Source organism: Herpailurus yagouaroundi, unplaced genomic scaffold, assembly GCF_014898765.1.
Source record: "Herpailurus yagouaroundi ecotype Mexico unplaced genomic scaffold, PumYag 140, whole genome shotgun sequence".
Lineage (NCBI taxonomy): Eukaryota > Metazoa > Chordata > Mammalia > Carnivora > Felidae > Herpailurus > Herpailurus yagouaroundi.
In genome coordinates, this window is record NW_024412395.1 from 76,894,903 (window position 1) to 76,910,390 (window position 15,488).

The 15,488-nt window shown below is 38.0% G+C and overlaps 1 protein-coding gene and 1 long non-coding RNA gene across 3 annotated transcripts in view; both read left to right on the forward strand.

The window, feature by feature from the left end:
* Window positions 1-13,986, forward strand: part of LOC121030881 (uncharacterized) — a 16,784-nt gene extending 2,798 nt beyond the window's left edge. The window contains exon 3 of the long non-coding RNA XR_005790452.1: window positions 13,975-13,986. This is a non-coding gene — a long non-coding RNA (uncharacterized LOC121030881). The remainder of the gene's footprint in view (window positions 1-13,974) is intronic.
* The window catches only part of PLCL1 (phospholipase C like 1 (inactive)), a 336,529-nt gene that overhangs the window by 53,001 nt on the left and 268,040 nt on the right, over window positions 1-15,488 (forward strand). The gene's annotated exons all lie outside the window — the stretch shown is intronic.

The following is a 15,488-nucleotide window of genomic DNA, read 5'->3' on the forward strand; positions in this document are numbered from 1 at the left end:
ATATATATATATATATATTCATGCTCTGTCTCTGTCTCAAAAATAAACGTTGAAAAAAAAACTTATAAATAAATAAATACTTAAAAAACATAAATATAAATATTTAAATATATAAATACAAATATATATATAAATAAACAAATACTTAAAAAATAAATATAAATATATACATTTAAATATATAAATATAAATATATAAATAAATACTTTAAAATAAATAAATAAATAATATATATATATTTTTAAAGTATTTATTTGTAAGTTTTTTTTTCAATGTTTATTTATTTTCGAGACAGAGAGAGACAGAGCATGAATGGGGGAGGGTCAGAGAGAGGAGGAGACACAGAATCTGAAACAGGCTCCAGGCTCTGAGCTGTCAGCACAGAGCCTGACGCGGGGCTGGAACTCACGGACCGTGAGATCATGACCTGAGCCGAAGTCGGACACTTAACCGACTGAGCCACCCAGGTGCTCCATTTATTTGATAAGTTTATTTTGAGAGAGAATGTGAGTGGGGAAGGGGCATAGAGAGAGGAAGAGAGAGAATCCCAAGCAAGCTCTGAGCTGTCAGCACAGAGCTCAACGGGAGGCTTGATCTCACGAAGTGTGAGATTATAACCTGAGCTGAAATCAACAGCTGGGTGCTCAACCAACTAAGCCACCCAGGTGCCTCTAAAGATTTTACTTTTAAGTAATCTCTACAGCCAATGTGGAACTTGAACTTACAACTCCAGGATCAAGAGCCACATGATCTACTGACTAAACCAGCCAGGCTCTCCTTTAGGATATCTTTTTAAAATAATGAACAAATGTTTTACATTTTTATGGAGTCAAATCTGTCAGTCTGTTTCTGTATGACAAATTCTGCTTTTACATGTATGTTGAAAAAGGCCTTTAAAATTTTTTTTTCTTGTTTATTTATTTTGAGAGAAAGCTAAAGGGTGAGTGGAGGAGGGGCAGAGAGAGAGGGAGAAAGAGAATCCCAAGCAGGCTCCTTGCAGCCAGCACAGAGCCCAACACAGGGCTTGATACCAGAAATTGTGAGATCATGACCCGGGCTGAAATCAAAAGTTGAATGTTTAACAGACTGAACCACCCAGGCACCCCTAAAATTAAAAAAAAAAAAGATACACACTTACCTATATTTTTTTCTAGCTTTAAATGCGCGCACACACACACACACACACACACACACACATGCACACACACACACACACACATACACACACTTTTTACATTTATCTCTAGAATCCATCTGGAATTTACTTAGGAGTATAATATGAGTTAGTTATATAAATTAGCCTTCCTCCAAATAGGTAAATGTCAGCCACAGGCTATATAATGAAAAATTCATCCTTCTCTTCTGATTTGAAAAGTGAATTCCATCATATGTTAATTTCTTTTTTTTTTAATTTTTTTAACGTTTATTTATTTTTGAGACAGAGAGAGACAAAGCATGAATGGGGGAGGGTCAGAGAGAAGGAGACACAGAATCTGAAACAGGCTCCAGGCTCTGAGCTGTCAGCACAGAGCCTGACGTGGGGCTGGAACTCACGGACCGCAAGATCATGACCTGAGCCGAAGTCAGCCGCTTAACCGGCTGAGCCACCCAGGCGCCCCAATTTCTTATGTATAGTAAGTGTACTACTACTTGTTGCTAGGTTTCCATTTAGTTCCATTGATTTTCCCAACTTTTCTACTATCTAAAATTGCCTATTATCCCAATTTTGAAAAGGAAGTCTTGTTTTGCAGCATGGTTAGTGGGGAGAGTGAGGGTTTTAGAGAGGTCCTTTAGAGAGGTCCCTTTGATGAGTGGGGCCCAAGGTTCCCACCTGTAAAACGGGAATAATAGGTATCTGTCTACTTTGCAGGATGCCTGAACATCATGGATAATTTTGTTAAATGCTTAGTGTGTAGATACTATTCTTATACTACTTTTCCTAAGAGAGTGCTCAGACACCTATAGGGGTTTCCATTTTGCCTTTTCTGTTTGGCTTACAAGGGCCGATCAATCTGACCTTCCTCTATGCCTATGACTCTGTTTCCATTGCTTATTCAGCATGTCATCTTACCATGTGGCAGGCATGTGCCAGGCACCATTCTAGAGTCTAGCAAGAAGTGATAAAGAAGGCAAAGGGGACCTCTGCCTTTGTGGAATTTATCTTTTAGGGCATAGATTAAATTAATTAAGAATATTTCCAACTGGGCTAAATACCACAGGAAGACAAAACAGGATTTTATGCTTGGAGTGGTCGACATCTGAGCTAAGATCTGAATGAAGAGAAGGGGGAGCGTCGCCAAGATCCAGGAAAGAGTAGTCCAGGCAGAGCGAACAGGAGGCACAAAGGACTGAGGCAGGAACAGAAATCAGACCAGAAGGACTGGAACAGAGAGAGTGATGGAAAAAAAAAACATAGACGATGGGCTCATAGAGACAGATAGGGGCCAGATTATATAATTTCCCAATCTGTATCCCAGTCCCCTTTCAGACAGTCTTCTCGCTGGTCTCTACCCAGTCAAGCCCCCAGGAGGCCTTTGCTCTTCCTGTTTTCCGTTTAACTGAAATGTTTTCTCCTTTCTGTGTTTCCAAATTCTGTCCATTCTTAAAAGCCTGGCTTAGGTCTCATTTTGAATGAACATAGCCCAATTGGTCTCTTTCTTGGATTTCCTGTTGCTCTTTTGGTCATATTCATAGTTTTATGTATGGTTTCCCCCTGCTTTCCCCGGCCCTATCTCTACTGGCTAAACTGTGATCCCTTTGAGAGTAGGGAGGGTAGTCTAACACTTCTTTTGTGTCCCTCTTTAAATGTTTGGTATAGTGTTGGGAATGCATTGGACACATCTTTTGATATTCTAGACCGAAGTTTATCATCAGTGAATATTTCTTGGGTTTACCCTACTTAAATCTTTAAAAACAATTTTCACGAAAAGAAGCTCAAGTATAGATGGAAAACACTAAAGAAACATATCAACAGAACCAAACTTCATACTTCAAATGATATATTTTAATATTTTAAATATTTATTATAAATTAACACTGACAAAATTGAATAGCTGAACAGAAATTTATGATAGCTTTTCTTAGACTCAATGCTAAAAATATCTTGAACATTTGCGTTGGCTGAAAATGTTCTGAAAAAATGTCAGTTTTCATTATTTTTTAAAAAAAAGAATCCGTAATATTTCTTAGTACTTTCACATTGAATTAATTTATCACTCATTCTAGTGGACAAACAAAAATAGCTAATTTACAGGAATGTTGTCGTGGCAGATGCTGCCAGCACCCACCCTTATCCCTGGGACCTTTCATTCTGCTCCAGTGGGCTTCCAGCTGTCAGCATCTGCTTCTCTGTGTCTGAGGGTTGCCCCCTAAAGGCCATTTTATCCATGGTCAGCAGGTTGGTTCTGGGGAATTAATATTCCTCCTTCCTCAGTGGGCCTCATCCTATAACTCTCTGGGGCTGGCATATAAAATACCCCAGCTCCCTTACTCTCAGATGAGATAAGCCTGAGACTGTTTTGCACCATTTCCCAAGGTTTCTTTGGGGAATTCACCTCCAGGCACCCACCCTAATAGCTGATTTGAACACTCACTCTTTATTAGGTGCCTTCCCTTCTTTTTCTTTCTTCCCCACTTCCCTATCATTGTCCCCTACACCTCCCGAATAAACAGTTTGCACTTGAATTCTTGTCCTGGTGTCTGCTTCTAGACAACCCAAACTAAATCACAACATTACACATTACCATGATCATACTTCCAAGCACCTTCTAGATTAACCCTGTGGGGTTCATGGTTCAGGAGATCTCAAGTGTTTTTCATAAAAGTCATTGTTCTTAAAGCTAAAGAAGGCCTTGCAGGATCAATAGTGTGCACTAATGGATTGGAGGAGTTATCTAGCTTGGCCCGAGATGCATTAGCAAACACAAGAAGAAGCCTCTGACCTGAGCCTGGAGAGTAAGACTCCAGTTAGTGATGAACCTTCCTTATGCTATGTCAGCATTGCTCTGGATTTGCTGTGGAGCTAGTCTGGAGAAGAAAATTTCTGCAATGGCTTCTTTCCCTCTTGCCTGACTGATGTTGGTAATGATCTCTTCGTATTATTTATTCCTAAATCCAGTGCCATATACACAGACAGTGAACACTTGTTGATTAATGGGCTGCTATGTGCTGAACATTGTGCTGTCAGGAACTATATCAAATTTTGTGATGTCAGTTACTCTTAAAGTCTGTGGGTCTCTTTTGGACCATAAAGCTGCTGGTCTTTGTTGCTGTTACATATAGAACATTGTCAAATATTCCAAGGAGTCCTTGTTGAGATTAGCTTCTAATTATTTATTTTTGAAAAGCAGAGATAAAATAGTAGTGAAATAAGTACTACTTCTGACCTCTGTTTGAACTCTCATTAGTTCTGTGCAAAGTCTTGTGAGTGGGAACCTTTACATGCTAAGGAGATATTCCAGCTTTCAGTGGCAGCAGTCTGGCCAGCTGTTGCTGACACACCCCAGTCTGCACCTCGCTGTTCTGGCTGTGGTTTGCTGGAATGCCCAGGGTAGTAGTTAGGTGAAAGCTATCATCCTATCATCCTCTCCCCTGCTCTGCTCAAGGATTTCCAGCATGGCTCACCATGCCCAACCAGATGTCCTTATCACCGATTCCTTAGAGATGTCACTGTCACACTGATCTCACAGAAATGCTCATAAAATATTTGAGAATTGCTGTATGCCATGAATTGCTTTTCTCAGTTTGGAGTCATACCTCTTTAACTGCTCTTAATCATTTTAGTGTATGAGTATACTGTATACTTTAAATATGACAATGATTGATCCTATAGGTAAAATACCAAATGATAGTTGAAAACAAGGGACAAGGATTTTTATAAATGACAAGACTCTCTGTCCCATTACCACTGCATTATTCATTAGAAATGGGTATTGTCTTAGCTATTATAACTCCTTCTGGAAGTTCTGAGAACCTTTTGTGTCTAGTCAAAACTCTATACTCTGCATATGCTGTTGAATATTGCTTCAAATGAAAGAAGTGTTCATTATATATTTTTTCCATTTAAATACATTGTAAGGCATTTACTGGCAAGTAAATTGATTATGGCAGCATCTTTCTTATCAGCTGTTGCTTATCTGTAACCTCAACTAGGTGGAACCTAGCCAAGAAACAGGTAAGAAGCTGAATTTATCTTGTGAGATGACCTATGTGATATCCTAGTGTCTATGCAATACCTATTCTTGCATACTTTATTCACTAAAGAGCCCTTTGAAGACCTCCATGCAAAATCTTTTCTTTTGTATTTTATTTTATTTATTTAAAAATTTTAAATTTTAATTCCAGAAGAGGTAAAATTCAGTGTTACATTAGTTTGAGGTGTATAATACAGTGATTCAACATTTCTGTATATTACTCATCAAGATAAGTGTACTCTTAATCTCCTTCACCTATTTCACCCATACAACCCCACCTCCCTCCCTCTGGTAACCATTTGTTCTTGATAGTTAAGTGTCTGTTTTTTTTTGGTTTGTCTTCTTTTTCTTTGTTCATTTGTTTTGTTTCTTAAATTCCACCTATGAATGAAATCATATGGTGTTTGTCTTTCTCTGACTGACTTATTTCACTTAGCATTAACACCCTCTAGGTCCATCCATGTTGTTGCACATGGCAGATTTCATTTTTTATGCCTGAGTAATATTCCATAGTATGTTTACAACACATGTTCTTTATCTATTTACCTATCACTGGACACTTGGATCACTTTCATAATTTTGCTATTATAAATAATGTTGCAATAAACACAGGGGTGCATGTATCTTTTTGAATTAGTGTTTTCATATTCTTTGGGCAAATACCCTGTAGTGGAATTACTGGATCATAGGTTAGTTCTATTTTTAACTTTTTGAGGAAACTCCCTACTGTTTTCCACAGTGGTTGCACCAGTTTACATTCCCACCAACAGTGCAAGTAATGGTTCATTTTTCTCTACATCCTCACCAACACTTGTTGTTTCATGTGTTTTTGATTTTAGCCATGCTGACAGGTGTTAAAGTATAGCTCATTGTGGTTTTGATTTGCATTTTTATGATGATGAATGATGTTGACCACTTTTCATGTGTCTGTTGGTCATCTGAATTTTTTTTAAAGGTTTTTTAATGTTTATTTAAACATTATTTTTGACAGAGTGAGAGAGACAGAGAGAGAGAGAGAGAGAGAGAGAGAGAGAGAGAGAGCAGGGGAGGGGCAGAGAGAGGGAAACAGAAATCGAAGCAGGCTTCAGGCCCTAAGCACAGAGCCTGACATAGGACTTGAGCCCTATTTATTAAAAACAGCCCTGCCTGTTTTTAAATTGGGTTATTTGTTTTTTTGGTGTTGAGTTTTAGAAGTTCTTTATATATTTTGTATTACTAACCCTTTATCAGATATGTCATTTGCAAATATCTTCTCCCATTCAGTTTATTATCTTTTAGTTTCATCGATTGTTTGCTTTCTGTGCAGAAGCTTTTTATTTTGCTGTAGTCCCACTAGTTTATTTTTGCTTTTGTTTCTCTTACCTCAGGAGACATATCTAGAAAAATGTTCTTATGGCTGATACCAGAGAAATTACTGTATGTGCTCTCTTCTAGGATATCTGTTTTCAGGTCTCACATTTAGATCCTTGATCCATTTTGAGTTTATTTCTGTGTATGGTATAAGAAAGTGTTATTTTTTTTTTAATTTTACATGATTTTAACAGGTGTGGTCTAGTTATATGATTTTCTGGTTAGTAGCAAATGTGAAGAAGGAGAATAGATAACCAGAAAAAAAAAACACTAAGAGATTATACTTTGTTAATATTTAAAGTAGATTATTAAGTTTAGTGGAAGAATGGATTTTATTCAAATATAATTGTAAAACCAGTAACAGTTGTGTTGGAAGGCTTCAAAGTGACCATTTATCGAATACCTGTTAACATGACAAGCAATGCCATGCTCTCTTTCCTAATGTCTTCTGTCTTTGAGATAGACATTGTTATTGCAATTTTAGAAAATAAGAAAACTGAGGCTCACCTGAGTGAAATGGTTTGCTCAAAGCCAAGTAGTAAGTGACTGAACCAGAATTAAACCTAGTACTGTCTGATTTAAAATTCTCTGTTGTTTCTGTCATACCAAGTTGCTTCCAAATGGAAACAACTGTTGTATTTAATGGAATTATTTTTTTTAAGAGAAATACACTCTTTAGAGGGATTTAATGGTAATCCCTCTGGCTCTCTTGAATTTATATCTTGTCTTTTTTGCCCCTGAATGGATATATAGAAATCTTTGGTTTCTGTATGTATAAACAACTTTCCCAGTTTGTGCAGATTCAATTCGTACCTCTAATAATACTGTTTCTGGCCTGAGACCTGATGCTTTTTGACTCACGGAGGTGTATACTCACCCTTTGAATATGGTAAGGGATTGTGTGAAGGAAGGGACCTCCAGGAAAGCATCAGAACTCTTTTCAAGATAATGGTGGCAATGGCTACAGGTGGTAGAGTGATTAAAGAGAACCAATAGTTATGTAAATGTAGATTCTTTGCTGAGCCATCACTGAGGCAGAGAGCAAAATAACAAAGACAGATGTGACTGATAGAAGTTTTGATGTTATTGTAGTGTTTGGTTTTAATCTCTCCTCAGTTTTTAATACTATTGATTTTTATCTATCATGTGAAACCGGTGGTGACAACCTATAGTACAAGGTGCTGCAATAGCAAGTTTCATGGTGAGACTTACAGAGGTCGCATGAAAGAAAACCACATTATTTTCTAGCTCTTATCTGATTTAGTAAAAAGATTTGGAACATACATTTTTTTTCATGGTATTATTTATCATAAATCATAAGTGGTAGGAACCAAACTTTGTCAAACATGAAAGATAATAAAAATTATAGTGTGGCTGGGACACCATGAAGCACTATAGAGCTTTTGTTTTGTTTTTCTCTGGGGTTAACTGATTTTAGTACTTCTACTGAACTTCAGCTAAAAATGAGTTAAAAAAAAAAAGCTAATTAGAGTTGGTTTATGCCAGAATTAGGATCAGGAAAGCATGAAGAAATTGGAGTAAACCTTAAAGGGATGACTTCCTATTTTTAGGATCTTTGATCTGTTGTGACTTTTGATGTGGTCACTTACTACCATCAATCCATTTGATTCCAGAAGGACACTATGCAAGAAGCACTCAAGCTCATGTAGACTCTAAACCTCTATCATGAGCCACATTGATCTTGTATTTTAAGTCTAGCATAAAATGTAGGCTGGGGTTCTATTTAACTTATTTATTCTGTATTTCCTTTTACTGGAGTTGCAGCCCCACCTTTGACCTGTTGAATCAGAATCTTTTGAAATGTCTATTTTAAATATAATCCCCAGGTGAGTCTCATGAATGTTTGAGAACTGCTGCATAGGCCTCTTGAGTATGATAGCACCTCCCCAATATGGGGCACTTTTTAAAAAAAATTTTTTTTAATGTTTATTTATTTTTGAGACAGAGACAGAGTGCAAGTGGGGGAGGGGCAGAGAGAGAGGGAGACACAGAATCTGAAACAGGCTCCAGGCTCTGAGCTGTCAGCACAGAGCCCAATGCGGGGCTCGAACCCTTGGACTGCGAGATCATGACCTGAGTCGAAGTCGGACGCTCAACCGACTGAGCCACCCAGGCGCCCCAATATGTGGCACTCTTATGCTTCTGAGAATGTTACTATATTTGTTGGGAGGGAGGAATGAGAGAAAAGTGTCAACCTGAAACATACGGCACTTTGAACCTCTTTATTTTATTTCCAGATAGAATATTTCCAAACGTTTCCAGCCCAACTGTCTTGGCCTAATTGTGTTTCTTTAAGATTCATATTTCCTTATGTTATAATAGAGTTCTTTCTCCTTAGGTATGGGATTGAGGTGGAGTGGATGGGCATGACACTCTTCCTAGAGCAGAGATTCTTAAACAATATTAAAAAAAGAAAAAGACCAGCTGCCCCTGTACCTTTCCCCCTCTCTCATTCTGAGCATTCTGATTCATTTCTTGCCTCTGTCTTGCATGTCTTTGTCTGTTTGAGCTGCTATAAAAAAGTGCCTTAGACTGGGTAGCTTATAAACAACAGAAATTTATTTCTCATAGTTCTGGAGGCTGGGAAGCCCAAGATCAAGTTGCTAGCAGATTCCAGGTCTGTTGAGAGCCCTTTTCCTGGTGTTCAGATGGCCATTTTCCCTCTGTACGTTCACATGACAGATAGAAAGAAAGAGAGCTCTCTGGGGTCCTTTTTATAAGGGCACTAATCCCATTCCTGAAAGATTCACCTTTATGATCTCATATAATCTTTATATCCCAAAGGTCCCATCTTCTAATACCATCACATTGGTGGGTAGGGTTTTATTGTATGCATTTGTGGGGAGCATGAACATCCAATCCTTAGTAGAGCTGTTTTTCTAGAGATTGGAGTGTGTGACCAAGAATGAACATATTGTATTTTTATAAAATTCCACATTTGGGCTGGTGCTAGAGACGGGAGTACTTTCCTGAATCTACCGTGAAACAATGAGGTTTGACACTTACCCTCAAGTAGAATAAGGAGACACATTCAAATTTCTGAGCCCTAATTTAGACTTCTTCTGGAGACTTAGTTGAGGTATGTGAAGGGCCTAGGGAGCTGCAAACTCACTGGCTTGACCCCAAGCAGATTTCGTATTGAGGCTGGGAAGAAATCCCTGGCCTTCTCCATAGCCCTGGCTTCAGATGTCTATTGGACCCGTTCTCTAAATGATGGTCATAAAGAGAAGGGTAGCCTCCTGAGGCCATAGGGCAGAAGTTCTGCTGTGCTTATGGGCACCAGAATCACCTGAGGAGCTTGGCAAAATGGATTCCCAGACACAAACCTGGATCTCCTAAGGGTGGTGTGTTCATTTCCTAAGGCTGCCATGACATATTAACCACAAACTTGGTGGCAGAAGTTTATTCTTTTACAGTTTTGGAGGTGGAAATCAAAGTTTCAGTAGGGTTGGTTCCTTCTGAAGTCTCTGAGAGAATCCACCCCATATCTCTCTCCTTGCTTCTGGTGGCACCTGGAAATCCTTTGTGTTCCTTGGCTTGTAGATGCACCTTTTCAATCTCTGCCTCTGACTTCATATCCCCTTTTCCTCTGCGTGTCTTCTGCCCTTCTTGTCTAAGGGCCACAAGTCATTGATTTATTATATTCCCCTCTCCTCCCAATCCAGGATAATCTCATTTTGAGATCCTTTATTAATTATATCTATAAAAACCGTTTTCCCATTTAAGATCACACTCACATCTTCTGGGTGGACATGTCTTTTGGGGGTCATTATTCAGCCCACTACAGGTAGTATCTAGGGGCCTGCATTTAAACAAATTTTCTAGGGGTGCCTGGGTGGCGCAGTCGGTTAAGCGTCCGACTTCAGCCAGGTCACGATCTCGCGGTCCGTGAGTTCGAGCCCCGCGTCAGGCTCTGGGCTGATGGCTCAGAGCCTGGAGCCTGTTTCCGATTCTGTGTCTCCCTCTCTCTCTGCCCCTCGCCCGTTCATGCTCTGTCTCTCTCTGTCCCAAAAATAAATAAAACGTTGAAAAAAAAAATTTAAACAAATTTTCTAGTGATTCTGACACTGATGCTTTTAGGACAACATTTTGAGAAATGGTGGAATGGGCATGTCAGTTGCTGGGACTTCCCAGGATGGATTCTTTTGTACCATAAATGATTGAAAAATCAAATCATTGTTGGAGCTTTCTATGATAGTAGCCCCCAATTATTAACTGCTGTTAAATGCTTTAATATACATGATTTTGTTTAATATTCACAATACTCTGAGAGAGATATTATGGTCTCATTTCAAATGGTTAAGGAACTGCCAGCCACTTACTTAGTAAGTGACAGTGTGAGGATTTGGACCCAGTTTTTTCTGATAGCTAAGCCAGAACCCTGAATCATTTTGCTATGCAATCTCTAAACACTTCATTCATTTTAGGCATAACCTCCTCAGGAAACCTTTGCACTCTCTCCCCTCACCCCCCACCCCAACAACATAAAACAAAAACAACAAAATCTACAACCTAAATTAAGTTAGGTCCTTAGTGGCCCCTTCCTCCAGTGCTCTACATGTGTAAGTCTCTGATCAGTCTGGTTGTCTCCACTCAGTTGACAACTGGAACTACAGTGCAGATGTGTCTGACAAGGAAACCTGTGCTCTCCCGTCTGTACAACATCACCCACCACCCCACCAAGGCCCTGAGAAGCTCTTTAGCCAGGTCAACCCTATGACCTTTCCAAGCACTTGCCTTCAGTAGGTGAGAAGCTGGGACCAGTACTTAGATCCTCTGACTTCCCGTTTGCTCAGCTGTGCCTCAGCTTTGTTGCTGTCAGTACTAAATTCCAGTCTGTCTTAAAAGCATTTTGTGAACAACTCTTTGACTAATATTTACAATGCAGGAAGACATAAAATTAAAAAAATGTCAGTTGACCTGAAATAGTTTGCTGGGTTTTCTTCCCTGGCCTAATGTAAGAGCTTTCTGCTTAGTTTATCAGGTTCTTTGGTGAACTTAGTTTAGTTTAGGTAGCAGATTTCCTGCTCTGTGCTAGCAGAGGAAGTTCTTTGAGTTAAATTCAGCAAAATTAACATCACACCAACCACCTAATTAATTCCTTTATGCGAAGTCTGGAAGGCAGTTAGGGTCTTGAATCTCTTTTCCTGCCTGCTTCCTCTCTCCCTCCGCATTTATATTCTCTCTCTGTTTTACTTAAAACTGTTGGTAGACATCAATGCCAGCCATACCTGTACACCAAACATATGATTGCATCCCTTGTTGGGAACTATGATGCCCTCATGGTTAAGGGCTATGGCACAGATCCAGGTTTGATTCTGGCTCTACCATTTACCAGCTTGTGACCTTGGGCAGGTTATTTGACCTCAAAGCTTCAGTTTTCCCATCTGAGAAATAGGGACAATGATAATGATGGTGATAATACTAATACCTACCTCACAGGATGACAGAAGATTAGATGAGGTAATCCATATAAAGTAGTTGGCACGTAATAAGCTCTCAGTAAGTGTTAGGTATTTTTGTGATAACTATTTATTATAATAATTATTATTTTATCATTGGTGCTATTGTTTAAATTCTGCTTTCTCTGTTTAAAATATATATAAGATGCATTTGAAAAATATTTCTCACATTAGAAAAGAAGCCAGTGACCATAGGATGATAGAGTATAATTATTTGGATAGCAATGAACATTGATTAGGCTCTCAATAGAAGTCAGCATCATTCCAGAGTGTCTCATGTATGAGCTCATTTAATCATTCTAGCATGGTAAGAACTGTTACTATTGCTCCTTTTTCATGAGGAGGAAACAAGCACAGAGAGATCAAATAACTTGTTCAAAATTTCTACAATGTACCATGTTACATTGTACTCCACTGGTTACAGTCACTCCACTGGTATCAACAGAATAATAGAGGGGGCACTTCCAAATTACTTGTTTTTACTATAGAATTGTTCAATGTGGAGTTTGTTTGTTTAATAAAAATTGTTCACTACAAAAATTCAAAAAACTTTTCTATTAATACACACATCACAAACACATGTCCTTTGGGGATGGTAAAAAGCCTTAGTATCCTAACCTCTAGGTGGGAGCCTACAGGCATGGAGTGATCTTTTCTCTCCGGTGGCTGCTGAGGGCACATAACCAACATGACCTCCATGTGCCAGTGGCCAGTGGAGGAGCAGCAAGGACCCTGCAGTGAGACTGTGCCATCAAACTGTGGGGGTCAAGTTCCTAAACCTTGTGGTGGAGAACTCCCTTGCTTGGAGAGGCTCTTCTGGGCTGTTGCTGCTCATAGCCAGGCTATAATTGGCCTCTGCAAAGTAGCAAGCATGTGGGCTCTGCTACCCCCCACCCATCTGGCTGTGAGTTTTACGCATATGCAAATAATGGAACCCTTATTTGTGGCTATCCCTGGGACTTATGAGTCACAACTCATGCATCCATATGGTCTCCAATGCCACACAGCTAGGGTTGGGGGTTGGGGAGTAGAGCATTCAGATTCAGGCAGTCTGTCTTCATTACCTCTGAGCCTTACCACTGTATCAGATCACCTTTCTTGAATAGGAAAATCTTAAAAAATTAAATAAATAAAAGACCTGAATTGGTGTTTCAATCTTTGCCAGATGGTTGGCACACCACAATCAGGGCTTAAATTGTGATGCAAAACATTCTGGACAAAACTTCACTAGACTGAAAAAATGAAAACAAATCTTTGAAGTTCAATGGCTTAGCATTTCTAGTTGTTTACTTATTTGTTTGTTTGTTTCTTATTGATCTCCCAGTGTAGTTCATTTCATTGTCATACTCAATTGCTAACTGATAACACTTTCTTCTTGCAGGAGACAATTTTTATATGTGCTAGCATTGACATGAATAAGATGATACTATTAATAGCATCTAGATTGGTTCTGTAACCAAAATGTAAGCATAATTTCAAAGCAAGCTTTTGAAATTTTACTTGTAAATTTTTTTGCCCCTTTCAAAGATAGAAATAAATGGGAAAACCATTTATCTGTTGATTTATCCAAACATTTATACTTTATTCAGTGGGGAAAGGAAACTAGATTATTTCTGAATATTGTGATTTGAAGACTGATAATTTATGAAAATACATTAAAGAAAAAAAGTAAGGTATAATAGTTAAAGTTTAGAATTTTTAGAATATATAGATAAGCAAGGAGAAGAAAATAAGATAAGAATCTCTTCACCCAGAGAAAACCATTGTTAATGCTTGGTTTTTAAAAATGAAATGATTTTTTAGAAATTATATTTATTACAAGAAAATATATTGACAGAAAATGAGACTATCTGTTTAGACTAACCATGATAAATTTTTCAAAACAGGTCTGAGGCCTACAAACTACTAAAAAAATTAAGAAAAATCTTACCTGAATTTAAAATCAAAAGCAAAGCAAAATAAATATTAGAGATTTCTTACATAGCTGTCTTAGATTTAGATTAAGCTAATGATTCAATAATGAAATTTTTGTGTTATGTAGCGTAGTTTTGTGTTGGAATACAATTTGCATACGATATGCTGAGGCTTCCTATGCGTTTATAGTACATAGTATACTTGTGCCTGCTTTCTAAGATTTGGAGTATAATTTTATTAATTTAAATTTATAATAGTCAAACAGTCTTTAACAGTAGAATAGATAAATAATGGCTTACATTATTATATGAAATACTATGCAGCAATGAAAGTAAATAAACTATAGCCATGCAGAACAACATGGATAAGTCTCACAAATATTATGTTGTCTGAAAGAATCCAGACACAAGATAATACATGACCTGTGTGACTATATTTATGTAAAGTTCAAAAAAATATGTAACTAACCTACAGTTGGGGTTATCAGGATAGTTAGGAAATCAAGTATAGTTAGGAAATCAGGATAGTTGTTACTTTGGGGGGTAGAAGTGATTAGTGATTGGGAAAGGCAGAGGGGGACATCAAAATGATTCATTTGTTGGTCTGGGTGGTGCCTATATAGGTGTATTCACTTTTAAAAATAACTCATTGAGCTTCATTTACATTTTGTGTACTTTGCTGTATGTATGATATACTTCAATATAAAAATATCAATAATTATTAAAGAAGTCATATTTATTTGATGTCTACTCTTTGCTGGCTATGTAACATTCAATGGTCATATCATTTCTTCAGGGAAATTGATCTACTTTACTGTTATTCATTCATGGTTTCCAGAATGCATTGGGGTTAAAAAAAAAAAGTAGAAATGCAACCATTTGTATTTTCTCTATTGCAATACAATTTCCAAGTTATTCAAATATTTTCTAGATAGTTGATAAATTTTATTAATTTTTGTGCACAGCAGATGTGTGAGGCTGGCATTGCTGTCTCCATTGTTTAGATAAGGAGAGTAGACACAGGGAGGATGAATGTTTGGCCAAGCCTGGAGTTGGAATGCAGTTCTTTTGACATTTCTCTGTGCTGTCTGATTATAGAGTTCTGCTACAGTCATAGATATCTCAGAATTTCCCAAAACCCTGGACTCTCAGGGAAAAAAGATTTCCATGAGCACGTACAGGCATGAAGTATAAAAATATTTTTGTAGATTAAATTTACATTTGTATCTAAGAATAATGAACAAGCACATAACAAGTGTGGGAAAGGTACTTCTTGATTCAATAAACATTTCTGAGTATAGGATATTGTGCCCACTTCTGGGGGGAACAGACCCAGGGGTATGAGCATAATACAATGTGATAAGTGAAATGATGGAGGTTTACACAGGACTTGGAGGACCACAGAGGAAGGGCCAGTGACCAGCTTCATATGAAAAGAATATCTGGGAAGTCTTATGAAGGAAGGGATGCTTGAATCTAATCTTAAGTATATAAAGTTGTTTTTAAAACTAGATAGATCAGTTTGATTTCCTGTGTTTCTCCCTTGTGAT